Source organism: Rhea americana, unplaced genomic scaffold, assembly GCF_003343005.1.
Source record: "Rhea americana isolate MKP2758 unplaced genomic scaffold, rheAme1 scaffold_164, whole genome shotgun sequence".
In the NCBI taxonomy this organism is placed as follows: domain Eukaryota; kingdom Metazoa; phylum Chordata; class Aves; order Rheiformes; family Rheidae; genus Rhea; species Rhea americana.
Genome location: NW_028185750.1, coordinates 210964 through 219789, shown reverse-complemented (window position 1 = coordinate 219789; position 8826 = coordinate 210964). Strand labels below are relative to the sequence as shown.

The 8826-nt window shown below is 37.4% G+C and overlaps 1 protein-coding gene across 8 annotated transcripts in view; it reads left to right on the top strand.

Annotated features, from left to right (window-relative positions):
• STRBP (spermatid perinuclear RNA binding protein) overlaps positions 1 to 8826 on the top strand; it is a 68373-nt gene that overhangs the window by 14562 nt on the left and 44985 nt on the right. For 2 of the 8 annotated variants that reach the window (XM_085300450.1, XM_085300448.1), the window contains exon 1: positions 2070 to 2163. The exons of the other annotated variants lie outside the window; for them this stretch is intronic. The gene's annotated coding sequence lies outside the window, so the exon portion shown is untranslated. Of the gene's footprint in view, positions 1 to 2069; positions 2164 to 8826 lie in introns of those variants that run through there. 8 annotated transcript variants of the gene reach the window in all.

Here is an 8826-nt window from a genome sequence, read left to right as displayed (position 1 = left end):
TGAGTGCTTCAGGGTGGACTGACTCTAGCAGTGGTCTGAAAACAATGGGCTGGCATTCTAATGTGTCGGGACTTGTGCCTTTGCACATGCATGTGGCCAAAGGCTTTTAGGACTCAGAATTCTTTGAGGCCTAAATTAGTATCATGATTTTGGTAATGTGAAGAATTAGTTTCTCTACATACACATTGTCTGTAGTCAGCTGTTTGTATGTACCTATGTTTTTTCTAGTCCTAAAAATAAGCAAGAAATAAAATCATGGTGATGGGGTAAGCAGCAATATTATGTATTCTATTTTTATTCTGTATCTCAGAAATCCACTTCAGGTTTTTTTTACATCTTTGCACTGAAATTTGGACATTCTGCTCACCTTATCAAAGTGATGAGATTATAAAGCCAGCAGTGGCTGTTCAGTGATCATATATTAAAGAGAGGGCTCTTTTCCACTTAGAAATAGCAGGAAGCAAAACTTATTTCTTTCTAAAATTCTCTGCATGGCCAAGGTTTTGTGCCATGTTGACTTCAACAAATCAATCACTTTTGATATTGAAATTTTGCTGGATATTCTCAGATCGTATGATGGTAGCAGCTAAACTGGTCTCATTAGCAATGTTGGGAGCTTCAGTACCCAATGTTGGGTACTTTTTCAAGTACCACTACTGTTGAGCTTACAGGGGGACTTTCATGCACATGATGCTAGTTCATGAAGTGCTTTTGCAGGAAAAGAGGAATTGGGGATGTTGCTGTTTTTAAAGGGGAAAGGGCGCAGGGGCTGTAGTCCTGGAGATGGTTAGGTTGTTTAGAGAAAGCTTTGCAGCATCACTCTATCTTCACGAATCAAAGAGGAGGCAGAAATAGCTTTCTTTTGTGTTGCTGAAAGATTGAACTAGAGAGCACCGATTTTTCATGACTTGAGGTCGTTAAATGATTGGGAAGGCTATCCCTTCTGTTTCCTGCTTCTCCTCCTCTGTCCCCCCGCCACAAAGAAAAGAAAAAGAAAAGAAAAGAGGAGAGACTAATTGGAAATAATGCTGACTTTAGACATCTCATTTTATAAGTAGGTGAACTTCTTTCAGATCAGGCTTTGAATTTCTGTATTGTGTATAACAAGCAGTTCTTAACCCTAACAACAATGGTGTTGCTGGACCTCGTGGGCTAGTCCTCTCTATGTTGCCCTTGCCCTTAGTGTAGGAATGGAACTTGCTATCTTCTGAGAAATTYTGAAATGTTTTCATATGAAAATTAGGTGGTCTTTTGATTTGCACTTCTCCTCTGGTAATAGACACCTGAATATATGTCTCTTATCATTGTTAGAGGCAGGGTTAGAACATCCCTGAAGCACCTTATGAGTTATTGATTGCTAGGCTGTAGAATATCTTTGTCAAATTATGCGGTTTTGTGTGTGCATGTTTTAGCAAGATTCGAACATCTAACCTCAGACTACCTTGCAGAATTCTAACTTGTCACATCTAGCCTCTGCACCTTGCCTTTCTTTGAGGACTTTATAAGCATGTAAAGTGGATTTCTTCTAGAGGAGAATCTGCATGTACTGTGAGGCAGAACTTTCTTTCACTAAGTGTGATAAAGTTGCCTACTCTCCTGACAGAAAACTCCATTTTAGTTCATAGAACTACAATGTGGAGTATTGTCTGTCTAGAGCATTCACTTCCAAAAGTTTAATTTTAATGTTGCTTTATAGTAAAAAGTAATTTGCTAGTCTTTATACGCAATTTTACATTTCTGAGTAAATAGGATAGCCAAAACTTACTTTTAAGGAACCATTGTGGTGTATGATACACGCTTGAAAAAAATACGTATTTCTTCTGGAATCAACTGCTATTTAATAAGCTATTTCTAACAAACCCCTCTCTACCCATTGAGTAGTTGGTGATTTTGTAGCTTTGTAACTGTGGGGTTTTGCTTGCAATATCATTCTGGAATATAGCCTGCACATTAGTTGTCAGAACTAATGGCTAGCTGGGTATTTGGAACTGTTTTTCAGGTAACCCATGGTGCCTGAATACAGTGCCCTTTGAGAAATCACTTGTTTTCTTCTCTGTCTTACAGGTCTCCGTTTGATTTTTTGATCATTAAATGAGCTCGACATAAGGGAGCAGAGAGGATAGGGCCTTCTTATAAAGGAAGACTACACTTAAGAGTGCTGCTGTAAGCATAAAGATCTCCTTTTTCTTCCGACATATTTGCTGGGATATGGGACTACTTTATCAGAAGTACCAGTCCCAGGTGGTCTTGGGRTGTCACCCATTGCTACTTTGAATGTAATTTGGTACCAAAAATACTTTGCTATGCCAGGCTATTCTGAAGAAAAATCTCAAGGGTTGAATGCTTCCATCTGTTGAAAGGCAATTGCCTGTCAGTGTATCAGCTTCCCATGTGCTTTTGCTAGGTAACAAAAAACTGGCAAAATCCTGACAAAAGGAGCAGTTGCTTCTTCTTTCCCCCAACAGTGGTGCTAGAAAATAATTTTGGAGAGCCTGCAAAGGCAGTGATCAATAGTACAAAGCTTCTCAGGATGTRTGCTGTTCTTCCCTGTAACAAAAAAACTCTGCCAGAGACTACAAATTGCTAACAGACCTGAGCGGTGAGCATGACATACTAGTAGGTTGCTATGGCTGACTTTGAAGTTATTGTTGGAAAGCTTATGCAGTGAAGCCCTAAATGTGTGTCGTTGATTACAAGAAGCAGCATTTATAACATTAAAATTTGTGCCGATTTTTCTGTGGCATTGGTCAAGTCACTTAAGTCTTTCGAGGTTGAGGTTTTTTCTAAACGCAAACCATGTAAAATTTGCATCTACCTCAGATTGGAGATATAATGTTTCTAAAGTGTTGCAAAGTTCTTATACACACACACACRCACACACACGTATATGTACACATACATGTGTGTATGTGTGTATAGCTTTGCTCAGATGGCATTTTTTTCCTCCATATAAAAGCACGTTGCAGTTTGATACTGCAATCAAAATGGAGGTTACTAAGTAGTATGTTCTAGTCCCTGCTATTAAATCCAACCTGAAAATTACTACCTCTTAGAGGTTAAAAATGGAGCATTGAGTAGTACTGTCTGTTTACCGGCAGATGGAGGAGTTGATTTCTTTGGTTTGTAACCTCTGAGCAGTTTCATTCAACTTACTGTTTGTGGTATTGCAAGAAACCTTTTGAGTGGCTGCAGAGACAGTGCTAGTGGACTTGCACCAGTTGCCAGCTGCTTCCACAAAACAGCTTGGGTGATACTTGCATGCTTTAAGTATCTAGTTGCAGTATTAAGAACGAGATCAGAGAGTCTAGAAATGTCGTATATTCTGCCCATGGTAAATGGAAAATACTTACCATGGCCACTTTGAAAATGAGCTGGCCTGGTGAATTAATGTAGTCACGTAAATAGGCTTATTCAGAAAACTATGCTGATCCTCCCATGGAGATAATCTTGATTCCTTTACTAGCTTTTAGTTTTTATGATGATATTCCAAGAAGAAAAACCACTATACTTAAGTTTTGTTCTCAGCACAGAGATAAGTGGAATGTTTCTGTCACTTGTCTGAAACCATGTGTTGAAATACATTATTTTTTTCCTGACAGATTTGCAGAGTAATAGGACACAATATGATTTGGTTTACAGAAGGCACATGCTGGGTCAGTTTACAACCTGCCAAGTTATAATTTGCAGTTTCTAAAAAATTTAAAGCAAACACTTGAGTGCCTGCAGAAATCATTATTCTAAATTTAACTTGCAAATATTGTCTCAGTAAAACGTGGAACTGTCTGTTAGCATTTGTCCTTTGAATTCCAGGAACTAGATTTTCTTGTGTTAGGGTTCTACTCTGGTTCTGGCATTCTGTTCCTGGTTGTGCAGTATATGAGTTGCAAATGCTTCTGAGGAAAACTCTAAATGAAAAAGTGTTAGTTAAGTTTAATTATTTCATTTTTATTTCTCTTAAACAAAAAGCCTTTGGAAAAATATTCTTTTTCCTTGTTATTTTCTTTACTATATTCCAGGAATTAATTAAGATGAACTAACTTTTAAAAATAGTTCTAGTTGGCTTCTAAATGTTCTGTTGCATTTGAGAACTTTCCAAATATTACTGAGAAGGCTCAATCATCAATATAGTGATGTTTGTTTCCACAATAAAGGTGACATGCAAAGTGCACAGAAGAACTCTGAACAGCAGAAGCAAGTACCACTTCAGTGCACAAAACATTCTGTACTTAAAAAGTATATAGATGTTTTATTAACACAGAACTTTCAAATGTTTAGAGTTGAATGTCATTAGAACTGTGGAAGAAGCTAGACTGACAGCATTAGAAGTTGGCATCATTTTATCACTAACAAAGTACATTTTAGGCATTAAAAAACAAGCTGGTTGGGCAGGGGGTTTGTTGTTGTTACTTTTGTTTCTTGTGTGCTCAAGAAGAGTCTGGTGCCTATATCCCTTTAGTCCTTGTTCTGTTTTCTGTGGTATCTTGTATTAATGATGGTGTTGTGATATGGTCACAAATTTATATCAATGGCTGAGCAGGTCATTGMACACACAAAGACTCTCATCTCAATTTGGTCATAACTTCTCACTGAGGGATGGAAGGCTTCATACCATATTGCCCATCTTAGGATGATACTATGAATTTATACAGTAGCTGCTTTTTTATTCTGGTTTTGAACCTGCCCTCAATGTCTTGGTCTGTCCACTCTCCCACTTTAAAGTTATGCACTTTCCAAGCGTACCTTCTTTAAATAAATAATAATTTAATAAAATAAATAATTCTTTCTCATTTGCTTTGAGAAACAACAGGTTCCCTGTTATCAGAGGAAACTGAAGTGGCTAGACACAAAATGTAGTAAATGGCCCAAAGTAAACAAACTTGAATTGTTTTTCTCCAGTCTTTCGCTTGATAGTAATTTCAAGTGTTACTTTTAGCAGCTATAGTGTATGGGGGGAGCTTTGGTGGAAAAGTGAGGTTTTTTAGCTGTAAATTGATCTCTTTGCAAAGCTGAGAGCATTTTGAATGCTGCTATTGATTGTACAAAGTCTATTTATTTCCCTCAAAAATGAGTATGTGTTTTCTTTTAGACTGTAGTTGCAACAGCTTGCTGTCATTTTCTGCTCCCTAACCTGGAGGTCATCTTATTATTATGTCTTATCTTCACAAACTCATTAAAAGTACTTGTTACTGTGGCTTTTGGGGGAGCCTTTTGCCTCCAAGATACTGGTGTTGATCCACAACCTTATATTTTGCAGGTTAGAGATGAGTTACTTAATGTTGACAGGGAGAACAAGGTATGAGGTTGATTTAGTTGATCTAACTCACAAAGGCAACAGTGGTGGGTGGCAAAGATTGAGGGAGCCTTCTATTAACAAATAAAGAACAAAAAGTGTTTTCATGCTCTTCTGAGTAAAGTTGCACACTAGAGATTACATGATTATTCATGAAAAGAGAGTGAAGAAATTCATAGCTCTTTATGTAATTTAAAGAGACCAAAGTGAAAAAGCTTTGTGTTCTTAAAAGGACATCTGGGTATTGGCATACCTTATTGACAGCTTCTTGGAGTTTTTTTTTCTTTTTTTTGTTTTTTGTTTTTTTTTTTTTTTTTTTTTTTTTTTTTTTTTTCTATTCAAAAGGTAAAAATAGATTGAATGTAACTTCTTAAGTTCAAAGTCAATTAATTAGCACAGTTTTATTTTCCAAAGACATTAGAGAATATAGTGTTACAGTCACCTAAACATAATTGCATTAACTTTTTTTTTTTTTTTTTTAAGTACTTCAATATCCCATTAAAAATTAAAAACACTGTGGAATTCAATGTTCATCTTGGGCAGTGCGTAAAGATGAGACTGACAGATAACTTACACTATGAAATTCGTCTTGTGAACTAGCCTGTGGTCTTCAATCTAAACATTGCCACCAATGTTGGCGCTTGCAAAAGTCATCTTTTTCCTTTTTACGTAGAGGTACTGTGCTGTGCTAACTGGAGAGAAGAGATGAATTTTGTGTCTGAAGCCACTCAGCAGATCTGATAGCACTTGCATGCGGAGTGGTTATGCTGAGGCAAGAAGATGCAGGACTAAGCCAATTTAAAATATTTTTAAGACTGTTACGGCTGTTCGGCGAACTAGGACAGTATTTTATATTGGTTTGCAGATCTCCAAATTTGTTTGCATTTTTTCCCCTCTTCTTAGCCATACTAGGACTTGTTACTGCAAAGCCTTGTTCACTGCATGAATAGTGGGGCTTAGTTGCTAATGCAAGACTGGTAATTCCTTAGCTCTGCCCTCTGTCATAATGGTGTGGCATTGTGTTTTTTACCCTGATTATGGAAATTGTTGTTGCTTTTCATGCCTAAATAAAAAATCAAGTTTGATAGAGTTCTCGTGCATTTGAAGTAAGTAATCATATTCTGAGGTTGAAAATAGATGACAGGGTAGTCTTTCCTGGAGAGACATCCCCCTCACTTTCTGTTGCAGGGGTTCTCGCACTGATCTCTGAATCAAATTTGGTAGCAACTGCCTAGCAGGTGATATTTTTTCTGATGTATTTGCTCTGAATTCTTCCAGTACTAACACTGATTCTTTGGTTTTGATTGCTGTTTTTGAAAGATGTACAATTTAGAAACAGTGATATTAAAAAAAACTTTTCCCTCTTTCTGTGAATAACTTACCAAATCAACCTCAGGTCAGTCATATTAGAGAAATGATTTATGTCCAGCTCTATTCTGTTGTAACTGAGGGTGCTGTGCCTTCTGAGGGCTAGCAGCGAGTTTTTGCAGGTGTGTCAGAGGGAGGAGATTGGGAGTAGGGCAGTAGCTAATGCGAGTAGACAGGATTCTGCTTCTCTGGGTTGATGAGATTGTATTGGTTGTATCTGCAGCACTGTGAAGGAAGAGTATCTCAAAAAGAGGAGGCTTCTATTTCTGAAGAAGCCTAGGATCATAGTTGCAGTGTTTCAGTTATAGACACTTTTGTGGCATTATCTGCTGAGATACTGAGCTTCAGACTTAGATAAGATGCAATGGATTACTGAGACAAGGCAGAATAATAGAGAAACAAGCTGAAAATAACTGGATTGGATGGATGAGAGATGGCAAGAAAAAGAGATGAGGAAAGGAGCTGGAACAAGAAACTAAAAATGAAGAGGAAGAATGTGAAGAATACAGGCAAAGAATAAAGGTAATCTTGATTTGGAATGAAGGGCCTTACTATTCCTGCATTACCTGAGTGACTGCAAACACGTAGATAAGCTTTTTATGGTTAGCTTACATTATGAAGTTGCTTCCTTGGAAAAGGATGTTCTTGGGGAGCAAAGCACATTCTTACTTTGGAAAGCAGTCAGTGGAAAGAATGAATGAAATTTTAAAAAGTACATGTTGCTAAAGCTGTCAGCAAGTTGCTGGTTAGTCCTGTGACTGATGTGCTTTTTCTTCAAGCAAGTATACCATTACAGAGGAAATTCACTTTTGAACATACTGAAAGTAATGTCTTGCAGTAGAGTGGCTGAGAAAATTCTTCATGGCAGTGCTACTAAGATACAAGTAAGAGTTTATGTGACTCCAGATCTCCAGGTCCTCTTTTCAAAAACTTGGGCATATGCTTTGGTACAGGTGTATTCATAGAGGCAGACTTTGTTTTTCTGTTGTCTTTGTCCACATTTTAAAAAGATATATAGAAGCTTTGATCTTTTCTTTCTTCAGGTTGCTGACATATTTTGTGTTCTTCCCTGCCCCCATGACAGCTCGACAACCTCAACTGACTTTCTTTGAAACTCTTGACTCAATCTTCTAAAGGAGATGGGCCTTGGAAGAATTGTCCTCTGCAAATACAGCCCACCATAAGATTTCAAACTTTAAAAATCTTACTCCTTTTGCAGTGGTTTTGCATTGCTTCTTTATTTGGAATACCTTACAGTATATTAACATATTTGGTAGGGGAAGAGGCATCCACCTCCTATTCCCAAACCCTTGTTCTGAATTTTTCTGTCTTTATTGCCTGTCACTTTCAGGCAATTTTCCTCCTTTAGAAATTAGTCTGGCTTATTTCCTCCAGTACACTTGATCGATCATATCCTGGTATTTTTCTAAAAGTTGCAAGCACAAGGTCTGCTACCCTGTTCTTTGGCGCACTGCTCCTCAGCTGAAAAAGTGCATTTCTTTTTCTTCCTATAAATTTACTTCTGTAGTGCAAAATTTCTTTCTTCTCATGGTGTTTCTCTTGAAGTCCTTCAACTGTATTTTTTTTACACCCCATTGAGATTTGATCCCCCTTCAACTCACCTGTTTTAATAACATTTTATATTTTTCTTATATCATACTTTGTGTTTATTGACAATGTCTTTGAATTTCTTAGTCTAAGGGAGATGCTACTATAAGGACACTGTTCTATCCTGCAACATGATGTTCTTGATCTGTTCATGCTGCTCAGAATCTACAATTATGTTTTCTATTGGAACACATTCCAGCCAAACTAATATTCTCACTTGTAGGAAACTTTCAGCTGAGTGTCTTCTAGTTTCACATATACAAACAGGATTATTTCTGTAATTTTCTTGCATTTTGTGGTGTGGGAGGTGAATAATTGGGAAAAGAATCAAGTTTGGAGTAGCACTTCTCATCTTTGAGCAGAAGTTCTTGCAGCCCTCTCTACTTTGTTTGTTGTTCCTTGCAGAATCTCTTCTGGCATTACTCCCTCAAAGGCTTGTTCCCAGGACCAGGGTTTTTGTTTTGTTTTTAATTTCAGCTTACACAAGTAGCTTTTTGTATTCCCCCCCCTCCACCATTATAGGCTTTGCCTCTCCATTCTGTGGCTTTATGAATGATTTA